Below are 13,801 nucleotides of genomic sequence, written 5' to 3' on the forward strand. Positions count from 1 at the left end.
GTGTGGCTGGCTCTAGGTGTGTGTGTGTGGCTGGCTCTGGGTGTGCGTGTGTGTGTGTGTGGCTGGCTCCGGGTGTGTGTGTGTGTGCAGCTGGCTGTGGGTGTGTGTGGTAGTAATTGCTGTCTGCTGAGCTCGTCCGTAGGGTACAATAGGTCTCACATTTGCGAGAGATTAAACTAATGGCAATGTAAATGACAATGCCATTTATTTATCTGTTTTCAAAACCAACACATAAATACAAATTTTGTCATTTACAATGCCAATAGCTCAAACTTTTCCAAAGGCGAAACCATTGCATTGTAAATGCTTGTTGTTTAAGTTAGTGATTTGCTTTGTTAATTGTTTTGAATTTTAGCTATGTGTTATTGAGTGTATGTATGCGATATGTTGTGGACTTGTGATGTTTGGATTGTCATTGTTAGCCGTTTAAAGCACAGCATTAGGAGGAGAAGAGCAGTGTTTAATATTTGGGAAGGAGAGGCGGAGAAGAGCATAAGGGACAATGAAGTAAAGTGAGGAGGAAAGTAGCATGAGGCAGAAGAAAGGGGAATGAGGAGAGCAGTGTGAGGGAGAAGGAAGAGGGGAGGAGATTTGCATGAGCTTGTAGGAATGAGTGTGGAGAGTAGTATGAGGCATAAGGAAGGAGATGGGGGGAGAAGAGTAACATGAGGGACATGAAAGGAGATCGAGTTGGAGAAGAGTAGTGTGAGGCACAAACAAGGAAAGCGAGTAGATCAGCATTAGGAATAAGGAAGTAGACCGGTGTAGAGCAGTGTTTGGAAGATGGTAGGAGAATGAGAAGAGCAGTGTGATGCAGAAGGACAGTGATGAGAAGCTGTGTGAGGCACAAGGACTGAGTGAGTAGGAGAAGAGCAGTGTTTGGCAGAAGGATGGCGAGTGTGGAGGAGAGTTGTATGAGGCATATGGAAGGAGAGTATGGAGGAGAAGAGCATTGTTAGTTATAAAAAAGAGTATGAGAAGATCAGCATATGTAAGCTGGTAGTGGGACTGGGGGTCGCAGTTTGTGTTGGTGATTGTGATGGTGGTGGTCCTGCGCCTGGTGTTGACAATGTTGCTAATGGTGGTTGTTGTTGCGGACTAGTGCTGGTAGTTGGTATTGGTAGTGGTATTGGTAGTGGTGGTTATCCAGTATTATGGGTGTTTTTCATAGATTCACATGCATGAATCATTCCCCGTATTCGAGACGGGAGTCTCCGGTACATAGAAAAGTAATGTCCTATAGACTTATATAGAGAGAAGTAGGACAAAGGGCCTCACCTTAGCAGCCTATCTTTGTCCTTTTTGTAAAAAGGACCAAACCGTAGAAGAGAGCCAATCAGTGAACACCTCCCTCTAGAACCTTCCTGTCAGGAGCCTCAGTCTCTCAGATTTTCTACCGCACGTTGTGCTAAGGGAGTCTCCACCTGAGTTCTCCTCAGGTTTCCTCAACTACCTCATCCCACTGTGGTTATGAATTTTAGCATGCTGCTCAAAGACTGACTCACTGGAGTTTAATAATGCAACCACAAGTACCATGAAGCAACGCAACCAGTAACGCCCACTGGGGCGGGGACTATCAGACTATAATGGTTGCAGAAACCGGTCTTTGCTAGATGCTATTGCCCAGGAATAAGAGTCAGCATGACTCGAAACGCGTCGGCACAAGATGTTTGTTTTTTGCTGAATCTGCATGCACTCTTCTTGAATAAATGCACGTTACTTAACCTACCTGTGTGAGGATCTTCCAAGATTTGGCGAACTTGTGTGATTTGATATATAGATATATATAGATATAGTGTGTGCCCGGCATAGTGGGTGGGGGTGTCAACAAGTCGTTTAAGTCCGAGATTTCCAAGGTTGTCCAGAATATTGGTGGAGTTGGCGTTGTTGCTCTTTAAAGGTGGAAGTTGAGGACTCCCAGTAGGATGTAGTCCTCGGAGGGGAGGGCGTGTGGGCTGATGCAGTCAGTGATGTCTTCGCTGAATTGTGTGCGGGGTCCAGGTGGTCTGTAGATGAGGGTGCCTCTGAGTGTGGTCTTGTGGTCGATGTGCATTTGGAAGTGAAGGTGTTCGGCAGCTGCGAGGGAGTTGTCAGAACTGGTCGTGATTCAGATTGTGTTCTTATGGACAATGGCGATGCCTCCTCCTGTTTGGTTGATGCAGTCCTTTCGGATGATTTTGTAGCCATTTGGGATGGCTATGGTGATGTTGGGCACTGATGACCGTTCATCCAGTTTTCAGTGAAAAATGCGATGTCTGGCGATGTGGTGTCTAGTAGGTTCCAAAGTTCGGTTGCGTGTGTGTGAACTGAGCGGGTGTTCAGCATGATACACTTCAGGTGGTCAGTTATGGAGCTCTGTTTGAAGTTTGAGGATTTGGTGTGGGTCCTGATGCAGTTCAACTTGCATGAGTGGCAGGTGAAGGGTCCATGGGTGAGTCTTGGTGTGGCTTGGTAGCTGTCTGGGAGACGGCCGGAGTTCCGTGCAGAGAGGATAGCTGCATCGTACGTAATGCGGGTGGAGTGGGTTTACAGGGGACAGGGGGTCTGGCGCTGGGCACAGTCCAGGCGCGGACGGGCGTACACAGGCTTACCTTTGGCACACCTTCAGCACCCATAGGGCGCGGCGCTTCCACTGCGCGTGAACCCTGCGCGTAGGCTGTTGTGACATAAGTGGATAGTGGAGGGGGGCAGAGCGAGCGAGGAGCAGCTGGGATGCGGTAGCTGGGTGGAGAGCCGGGCTGGGAGGCACAACAAACAAACAACTAAATGGCAGGAAGCTAAAACTGAAACAGGACGAGATTGGAGCCCAACCTGAAAATCACTATTAAATGGACAGTGGCACCAGCCCAATCAGGCACAAAAAAATTGAAGTAGGCAAAGCGAGCAGTGCACAGATCAATAATTAATGAAGAGCAGTCTTGCAGTAAAGCGCTATGCAAACATTATCAGGGACAATAAATTGCAGGCAGCACTGCGCAAATAAAATCACAGGCAATGAGCAGTCACGCAGTAAGCGCTACGATACCAATGAAAGGACATTAATTTATTGTCATTTACATATGTAGATATGAATGTGTGCGACTAACTATTGTAGTCATTGTCATTGTTTAAAAAATACAAGGACTATTGTGGGACAGAATATTTATAGCTGCAAGGAACACCATCACCCGTCACAGGCATATGCGCACTTATTTGTACTTACCTGTTGTGTGTTCTGTAGTTTCTCTGGCGGCACTGTCCTGACCGGCAATTCCTACCACTATTTCTTCTGGTATGACTTTTGCCACTTGCTCCTAGCTCATCGAGGTCCTCCTGGTCTGCTGGGCTGCCTCCTCCAGTTGCAAAGGCTGCCTTGCGGTTTGCCGCAAGTTTTTCTTTTGTGCGGCGCTTACAATCATGCCACCTTTTTTTGCAGTCAATGACAGTCCTCTTGGCCTGAGCTACACTATTTATTTTCAGTACAATTTGCCTCAATATTGCCTCTTTTTTGCCATGGGGCAACTTTGAATTTATAAACAGCTGATGCTGGTACTTAGTGACCTCTGCCACCAGGATTTCATTTTCCTCATGGCTGAAATTTGAGTTCCTTTTCTGTTTGGCGTCAACCTGTGCCTCTGGGCTTCTGCTTGCAAGGTTTTCCTGGGGGTCCTTGCTGCTGGTATGTGCTTCTTCCATTTGTGTTTGTCTTCTGTGGTCCACAGCTATCGCAAGAGCAATTTGCGTCACTTATCCTGCTGCCTTTTCACGCATCCCGCACTTTACAGTGTTGCGCCGGCGCCGCAATGGCGTTACGTGTCGCAAAAGACCTTACGTGACTTTTCCTTACGTTGCGTCAGGCTGACTTGCGGTAGTTTTGCGGCACCTACGTCACTTTGTCTGACGCAGATTGCCAGGTTGCGACACGCTGCGTTAACTCATTGATTTGGCGCTTCACCATTGACTTGCGTCGTCGCAGCGGCAACGCAAGACATTTGACGCATCTCTGCGTTGCGGGAGAGTTGCGTCCCTCATCATAAATCTGCCCCTAAATACTTAAGTGAGTAAGGGGCCCCACAAACCAATATTTGCTTTAAAAATATCAACTGGGACGCCATCCGGCCCCGCTGCCTTCCCTCTCGAACTTGATGCAATCGCTAAATTAACCTCACTGAGCTTAAATAATGTGGCATTCCCTTTATCACTAAGCCTTAAACCTCGTTCCTCCCTGGCGTCCAGGTTTAATATATCCGGGGTACCCTACGCATTCAGTCTCAGGTAGTCATGGAGTTGTTATATCATATAAAAGTGAAAAATGCTCAATCAATCTGTTCTCGGGGCTAGCGACCACAACTGTGGATACCACCTTATCATTAAGGAATGGTACGTTCACTGCCCTCCAGAATGCACAGGGATCTTTAGCAATTGACGCTTCATGGAGTTCTATCCAAGCTTCTGCTTTCAGTTTATACTTTCTATCTATTAAGGCACGTTTATATTCTTTCTGTGCAAACAAAACAGGTGATGGACAGAATGTGAATCAATGTCACACATTCACCCCAGTCCAAAGATCTGGGCCCAAATCCATTGTTTTTTTGCACTCCACACCACCCTGGGTTAGACAATGGCGATATGCAAATCAGCTCTGACCCTGTGCCCCATGGGAACAGTCCAGTCCGAACTACAAAAGCCATGTCCTTCCCAGAACGGAATCAAGCATCCGAGGACCGGACCGGTTTCGAGGTAACACCTCATCAGCCCGGCTAGCTTGACTCAGTGGTGTCCCCGAACGTCAGGTCCACCTGCTCCTGGATGACTGCTCCGGTGGCGTCTGTCAGGGTGGCCTGGTACTGCAGCTGCAGGCTGAGCTGGGGCACCTAGAGGCTGCTGACTTCACTCTGACTTGTCCTTGGGTTATTTTGTTTGTTTTGGATTGGAAATCAAAGTTGATTATCTGTCCAACTTCCTCACTCTGTTTTCTGCTTTCATCAAACATATCCTATCATAACCACTCTCATTGAAGTTTTACTTGATCTCTCTGATGTTTCTATGAAAATCTGAGTCCTGGCTGTAGTTATGCCTTGCTCTGACCATCTTGCCATATGGTATGGCTCTTATCGTTGACTTTGGATGGGCACTTGTTGCACGTAAAACACTATTACAGGAGGTTGACTTTTTGTAAACATCACTCTGAATTGTGCTGTCACTGATATACAGACAAAAATCAAGAAATTCTATTTGACAATATTTAATTGTTAATTTAACTTTGGATCAGTTGCAACTCAAATATTCATGGTAGGCAAGTAAATCATTTGCATTAACATTCCAGATCATTATTATATCCTCTATATACCGACCGTAGAAGATATTGTTACTCCAAATGTATGCTCCCGAGCCCCAGGCAACCTCCACCTCAAACAAACCCATAACTGGGTTCACATAGGATGGAGCAAACCTGGAGCCCATGGCAGTCTCTTGTTTTTGTAGGTACCAGGCACGATCATGTAAGAACAAATTTTGTGTTCGATTTCTCAGACATATCGAGCAACATTATTGTATGTTCTAGATGCTTAGCAAAACGCTTAAACAAAAAATGTTTCAATTCTTTCAGACCAAGATCATGTTGTAAGCAAGTATAGAGGCACTCTACATCCATCGTCACGAATAGGAGATCCTCACTATCTCATTTAAAATCTTCCAACTTACTGAGCAGGTCCCTAATATCTTTAAGATAAGAATTAAGATATTGTACATATGGCTGTAAGAACTTGTCTACATATTCAGACATGCATTCTGTTGAACCACCATTCCCAGAAAATATTGGTCTTCCAGACTTGAAAGAACCACCGTTGTGAATTTTTGGTAGGACATAAATGCAAGGATGTCTCGATTTTATGTACTTGTTAAGTTTAATATTCCAAGCCCGTCAGTACACATGACAAATCAAATCAGACAAAGGTGCTGGTAATATGCGAAGGTGCTGGTAATATGCGCTAATGATAACGTCGTGGTCCCCCCTGCACTAATCATTAGCGCATATTACCAGCACCTTCGCATATTACCAGCACCTTTGTCTGATTTGATTTGTTTACTTTAGGTACCAGCCCATCGATTCATTATTGCTTATAAACTACTAGGAGGCTGATGTTAAACGCTTGAAAAGGTGCGCCCTTTAATTACCATTATGGCATCACTGAGGCCATGTTAAGAGGCATGCAAAGAACCTAGGCACAAGTGAAGCATGATTCTATCACCCAAACACCTAGCCACCACCGCCACGGTCCGTAAAGTGGTTATTTTCACTTAGTGCCAGCTATAGAATTAGCCCCAAACACGGCTTCACTACTATGTCATCCTTGAAAGCGACACATATAGCCACGTTCGCTCTAATCGGCGCAACAACGTTAGCGTTTAAATGCACACTGTATTATTTTCCGAGCCGGCCTTGACCTAATCGGTTCTTGCACTTTTTGGATAAAGCATGTGTTTTGAACACTAAAGGACGTGTGGTTGGCATCAACATGATCCCAATGGCATGACACAAATGAACACTACGTGCATTTTACCTGTAATTAGTGTTGTATCTAAACAGAATTTTCTTCTTTTTTTCTCTTTCTTTTTTTCATTTCTGTAAATCGTGATTACTAACAGGTTTTAAAGAAAGCACATACAGGCAATACACTCTTACTGTCCTGATGATGATCCCAGTTCACTAGGAGCCAGGGATCGAAACGCCGTCGACACTCATTCCAATTGTGTAACCTGTCCATTGTGTTTATACTGTTACATAGTGGAGAAGTGTGGCTCAATGCTTAGAGCGGCAGACCTTGATGCAGAACGCTGGCCAGGGACCAGGGTTCGATTCCCGCCTCGGCGGGTTTCGGGCTTAAATTCCTCTGACCGGATATTCTCGCTTCAGTGCCGATTCTAAGCATGGGTCCCACGCTGCAACTCTGGGCAATAGCTTGCTTAGTCTCCACAAAGGCCCCCTGATACACAAGGGATGCCTGGTTTCACCATGGGATGCCCAGGAGTGGACACCCCACAAGGAAAAGCCAGGAGGGGTTCCCTTGTGGTAGGAGTACAAGCGCCGGGATGCCTCCGGGTCACTGTTCGCGCTATACAAATACGCCACATTTACATTTACATTACATGAATTGGTTGTCTGAACTTGCAGTGCTAATATGTAATTGATGCAAGGGACAATTGGCTCCGCAGCTCTTTTTGCCTGATATTCTTCACCTTCTTTTTCCTTGCTCTCTTCCTACTCTTGAATTGTTCTTGAGTGCACTTTTTTGGATAGGTACAGGCTTGTACCCCATTTATGGTCACATTAGACCTTCTTGATGGTCTTTTAAATTTACCTATACTTGAAAATAAAAATTCAGGCCCGGCTGGGTACTGAAAATTTTGCCAATATAGTACTGATTGGAGTCTATATTTCTATTTGTCGTTGTGAAAACTTAATCCTATGGACCACTGTTTTTCATAATAAACAATTACATGTACAACATTTAGGTCTGAGATTATAGGTTCAGATGTCTCAACTGTTGGTAACGCGGTAGTAAATACAACAAGATGTTCATCAAAATGTTTTTTGAATTTTATTTTTTTTCGTATACATTTATGTAAATTTGTGTAGATTTTCAAAATTACATTGTCAGTAGGACAATAGTTCAAGCCTTTACAAAGAACAGTCATTTCATGCGCAGTCCGTGACATGGACAACAAGTTAATTACACTTAATTCTTTAGAAGCCACAAATTCATTAGTTTTAGCAGATTCACTCAACCGTGTGACATCTGTGAAGCTGTTCACAAGTTCTTGGTCTGTAATCTTGCCGCACCCAATCTCTTGTGTTTTTTGCCACTCCGCCAGAGTACTAGTTTGTGCATCTTTTCTTTTGTTTCCCAATCAATACCTCTGCACCTGTCTTAAAAAACCGAAGAAGTGTTAGTATTACTATTGCTTGTCCCCTACCCTAATTACTATTGCTTGTCCCCTACCCTAGATCGGTCTCCACAGAAGAGATCATGTACTACTTGAGGTAATACTGATGTCCTACTCATTATTCATTGTCCCTGCTTGTGTCTTAGTTGCAATGTCGTCGTACTTTTCTGCAAATGTAAAAATACGGCCACTTTCATAAATCCCTCCTCTCTCTGAATCGGTTTCTTCTCCAAATATAGTTAACTACTTAGTTCTTTTTTCAAAATTTCATAATTCTTTTGTAACACAGCTCTCAAATTAATCTCACCAATCTTTTTCAAGTTTGATTATTTCTTCTGAAACTTTTTACTTAGACCTACTTCCATTCTTCTAATCGGTCAGATTCAAAGTCTTCATAATTAGGAAAAATTAGTATGCGTAATCCCCTTGGCATACTTTTATTTTCTATGTATTTTGTCAGAGTGGCCCCATCCCACCACTTGGCTAGTTCTTGCTTCTCGAGTATTTCAAGTCTTAAGAATGTACTCTTCAAACCATCATTTTTTGACATTATTGGTTGACTTTGTTCAGAACTTCCTACTTTTTTATTAAACAGTTCTCCTAACCTCTCTTCTCTATTGTCCTCAAAATTCCTCTCTCTATTGTCCTCAAAATTCCTCAACATATGTGAGGAAGAAATCCACATAGTGACCAAGGGGTCCAAGGATAGAGCCACAGCCGGAGACAATAGGCCGTCCTGGTGGAGTCTCACTATTTGTATGGATTTTGGGAAGAGTGTAGATGACTGGAGTTCTTGAGAATTTAGTGTTTAGGAAAAGGAACTCATTATGGATCAGATATCCCTTGGTTCTCGCTTCCTCTGTTACTGTGGAGATTAGTTGTGATTTCTCGGTTGGGATTGGTGTTGAGTGGATAATGATCGGTGTTGGATAGTTGTTGCAACACTTCTCTTTTGTAAGGTTAATTGTCCTGAACCACTATGCTGCTGCCCTTGTCTGCTAGTTTAAATACCTCAAAGTGGTTAGCCTTCAGCTCTGTTAGGGCCCACGTTTCTTGTAATGAGATATTATGAGGGACAAAATTGTATGCTGCCTCGAGCTTGGACATCTTTCAGACTGCTTTCTCCAAAGTTTGTACTTCATTTGGGAGACTGGGGGGGGGGGAGAGAAAGTGGATGGTGGGCTAAATGATGTGTTGGCTGTACTGGGATTCCCAGGATTGGTCCAAAAATAAGAATGGAGATGGATTTTGCAAAAGAATCACATGAGTTCTGTTTGTAGGTCCAGGAAGTTAAGATGTGCAGCGGGTACAAAGGAAAGGCCCTTGCTTAGTAGTGAGATCTCATTTTCTGAGAGGAGATGTGAAGAGAGGTTGAAGATGGGCACAGCTTGTGGCTTTTCCATACTAGGTGAATGATTGAACGGCATTACCATTGGTACAATTTTTGCCGTGTTTAGCTCTCCCCTGGTACGTTGAACAAGCGTTGTCTGGTTCGACCACGTCTGGGTGAGTTTGTCCTCACCTCTCCCTAAAAAAGGCTGGTTAGGTATTCTGGCTGAAGTGCTGGTTCCTTGTCAGAGGAAACTGCAACGGTTTCTAAAAAACCCACTAGGTTAAACCGTTGGTTGAATCTGCCCCGAAGTCGTATGTTTTGTGGATTGCTATAGTTTCTTTTCAGGTAAGTCTTTTAAGTAATATGTCCTTTCTATTGTATAAGCTTTTATGTTGTTCCTTACTTTAACAGTTTTTTGTTCTGTTCTATTCTGTGGAATTTGTCCAGTTTCTGAACTCTTTCTAGGAGCTTTTTTCAGTCTGTTACAGAACTTGTTTCTTTTATTTGTTTTTCAGTCTCATTTATCTCTTCAGTTAGTTGTTTGGGGACTTAAGTGACTCTGTTTATCCCCAGGACGATCCAATGCCTTGAACATGTTGTTCCAATATGACTGAAATAACCAAAATACTTCAAACAAGTCGCTGCACTGACATCCAGCTTGCTGTGGAGCAATGGCCCAGCACGAATAGCGCATGAAAAACTGGTGAAGGGCTGGTACGAGGGAGGGATTGCACTACCAAATCTCCAATTATATTATTGGGCATCCCAACTTAAAATAATTAATCACTGGATCCACATCCCTCGGGGGGACCCCGCATATAAGGCCGACTAGGCACAACTGGGAACAGACGGCATGCTCGCAGTGTTGTACAATTACTCGCGTGTTAAGACCCTACTCGGTCCAACATTTCATACGGCGACACTATGGCACACAGCACAATCTCGTCTGGGTTGGAAAGGGAAACTCACCAGGTTGACGCCGCTGTGGGACAGTAGAGCGCTGGGAAACTTAAGGTCGTGCAAGGGTTTCACGCAATGGGACCACATTGGGATCTCGGTGGTAGGGGACCTCTGGGACAAGGGCACGGTGCTTGCATTTTCACAACTCCAACAACAATATCGTTTAGGCTCCAATGAAACATTTCGATATGTGCAGATCAGACACGCTCTATTACAGGCAATTCCACCCGAAACCACACTCCCTGAATCATCACCTCTAGAGGACAGGCTACTGACGGAATTTATGGAACAAAAAGCAACCTCTCTCACGTATAAAAAACTGATTAACAACCTACCAGAACCCACACGGAAGCTTAAAGAGAGGTGGGTAGGGGAACTAGGTGAGATGGACGATACAGAGTGGAACGAGGCACTTGCATCACCACGTGAGGTAGGCATATCGGCCAGGTTCCGTTTAGTGCAACTCAAGATTTTACACCGCACCTACTATACCAGAACACTTCTCCACAAAATACAGAGGGCACCACACCCATATTGCCTCAGGGGATGCGGGGAAGAGGGTACTCTGCTCCACACGCTGTGGGACTGCCCCCAAATCCAAGACATTTGGAAGCAAATCATGCGCACAGTCTCCCAGGCCATTGAAGTGTCGGTCCTGCCTGAACCCCGTAAGTGCCTGTTGAACATTTGGGACCCTAATGACCTGGACAGGTATGGACAGCTGTGGGTTACATTGGCTGTGACTGTGGCTAAACGGGACATCGCACAAAAATGGGGTGCCCCGGAACTACCTACGATGGCTGGATGGATCAGAAATATGGACCTCCTAATGGTAAAAGAGAGGGCAGTCTGTGCTACGGGCCTGCCCCCGTAAATGGAATAAGGTGTGGTTGCCATGGAACAAATATAGGGGAGAACCGTGTGAACCCCTGCCGGAAGGTGAGGATTCGGAATCGGAGGAAGAAGAGGACTAGGCGGAAAGGGTACATATCTTGTAAACTGGGGTGTGCTGGGAAGGAACGGGGATGCAATATTACCTTGGATATAGTGCTGAACGTGTGAAATGGCCAACCACTGACTGTGAAAAGCTATGATCCATTACCAAGTGATGACTTTAGTTGGGTTTTATAGTTTTTGATGTTTCTACACGTTGAAGTTGTTAGGAACGGAAACATGTACCTAGAGTTAGCTGCTCATACGATAACATAAGGGTATGGAATGGAGACGAGAAAAACTCTGTATATAGTAGTTACTCCTGGATGCTTCATGCCAAAATCAAGGTAGCGAATACTCTTTGTTGGAATACGGTGTATTTTCCCCATTAATCCTAAGTATACCACAATTGATATACAAATACGAAATGCATATGTTAATGTGAATATATTTCTTACATTCCTGACAAAGTTTTTATAAAAAAAAAAATCCTATGTAAGAAATAACTGTAAAGTTACACATGTTTAAGAAATGTATAGTAAAATTCATATTATAATTGACTTCTGAAATCTAAAAACAGTCTTTAGAAAGGCGGTAACAGGAGCAACAGTTAGTAGATTATCCAGTCTCTGAATTGCCAGGAATGCAGGGCGGCATCGTATTATTTCCATACTTTTAGTAGTGGGGCAATTCATTTTTACCTCGGTACCATGTAAAATGTACAGAAAAACAAAACATGCATAGACTATTGAGCTGACAAATCTTCACAAGGACACTTAGAGAGTGATCGTGACCAATCATTCACCTCTGGAAAACGTAAGGATCTATGCAGGATGTTAAGTCTGAGGCGTGGGAGTAGAAACCTTTCAAAATCCTTTATAGGTAGCAAGATGTAAGGTTGGATATTACCAGTAACCAGGGTGAGGCGATGTGCTACCACTGTGGGTTTGGTCATTTCATTAATTATTCTTTTGTCACTCAGGTGTGTCATGCAAAGGTTTTTAAGTGCCTTTCAAGAAACCTGTAACATTAATAAGGGATTTTTAAAATATTCCAAGTGGCCTATTTGTGAAAAAAACGTTTTGACATAGTGTAGCCATCTAATTTTGTTGGCATTGTCGATGCTCATTACAGCTTTTAAAATAAAACGATTAAAAACCGTCTCTTTGGTGGTCCAAACTCTATGCCACAATAGGACTGGTTGGATCTTAACTACATCTTCCAAATATGGAACACAGAGTTCTTTGTGGCAAATTAGGGTGGAAACACTGTCCGGGACTGCCAACAGATACTGGAGAAAGATATTTTCTGCCACCTGCAATGTAGAAACAATGGCGTACCCCCAAATGCCTGCCCCATAAGTAGCGATTGCTCCACATGTAGCTCTGTAAATGCACAGTAATTCTCCTGGTGAGCGCCTACCCATCTTTCTGCTGAAGTTTGTCAGCGCCATTAAGGACTTACAAAAAAGGAGCCTTCTAGTTTTTATTGCATTGCTCCAGGAGCCAGACTGATAAAACAATATCCCTAAATAGGGGAATGTGGGAGTAAAATCTAAAACTTTCGAATCAATACAAATTGACTTTTTCTTTTTATTTGCCCCAAGGTCACAGTTCATTGAAAGTATCAGAGCAATTAATTGTAAGGCGCAGATTTGTCATGAATTGTGGAAAGAACGTTACCACCCTTTGCATAGCAATGAGTGTCCGGGCCATTAAGACCGCATTATCTGCATATAGGAGTACAAGGACAGATCGTGCCGCTGCCATAGGCAGATCCCTGTACTCCCTATGCAGAGTATTCTCAATATCATTAATATATAGGGTGAACAGGAATGGGGCAAGGACGCAGCCTTGCCGCACCCCTCTCAAAATCTGGAACCCCCTAGTTAAGTCCCTGTCCTTTCCAAAACAAACCTTTGTCCTCGCCCCGGAGTATAATTGCCTCAAAAAGGTGGTTATATGACGGTCTTCCCCCAGCCTTTCCAGAATTGCCCCTAATTTTACATGTATGACGCAATCAAACGCTGACGTTAGGTCAACAAAAGTTCAAAACAGCTTCGCTCTCTTGGCTTTCGTATATTTGTCTAAAAGAATATGAAGATTTAGGCTCTGGTCAACAGTGCCAAGGCCTTTTCGAAAGCCATATTGGAGATCGCTCGTCTAGGATTGCTCTATCACCCTTTTTGAATATGGGGACTATGATGGATTCATACCACGTCTTTAATAGGCCCATAGAGAAACATGCATTAATAATTGGGTGAGTAATGGTCCCCATAGAGCTACATTGTTTTAAAACAGATCAACCGGGGTTCCGCCCGGGGCCTTACCACCAATACTAGTTTTAATTGCTAGTTTAACTTCTTCCAAAGTGAAGCCCATTTCCAGTTGCTGGGATGGTGGGGTAGAGCTCTTGGTCAAATTCTGGCCCTTACTTTTCCTGGTCAGACAGAGGTTGGTCATTATAGAGTTTGGCGTAATGTAATTCCCATTCTTCCTCCGTAATAGCAATCTCTATAGTTGCCTTGCGGATATCATTAAAGAAAGGGGCATTAACCGCCTTCCAGAATGCAACAGTATCTCGATTCATGGGCGCCTCGTGCAGAGTATTCCATGCTTCTCTCTTCATTTCATCCTTCCTTATTTTTCG

This window comes from Lissotriton vulgaris, unplaced genomic scaffold, assembly GCF_964263255.1.
Source record: "Lissotriton vulgaris unplaced genomic scaffold, aLisVul1.2 SCAFFOLD_984, whole genome shotgun sequence".
NCBI lineage: Eukaryota > Metazoa > Chordata > Amphibia > Caudata > Salamandridae > Lissotriton > Lissotriton vulgaris.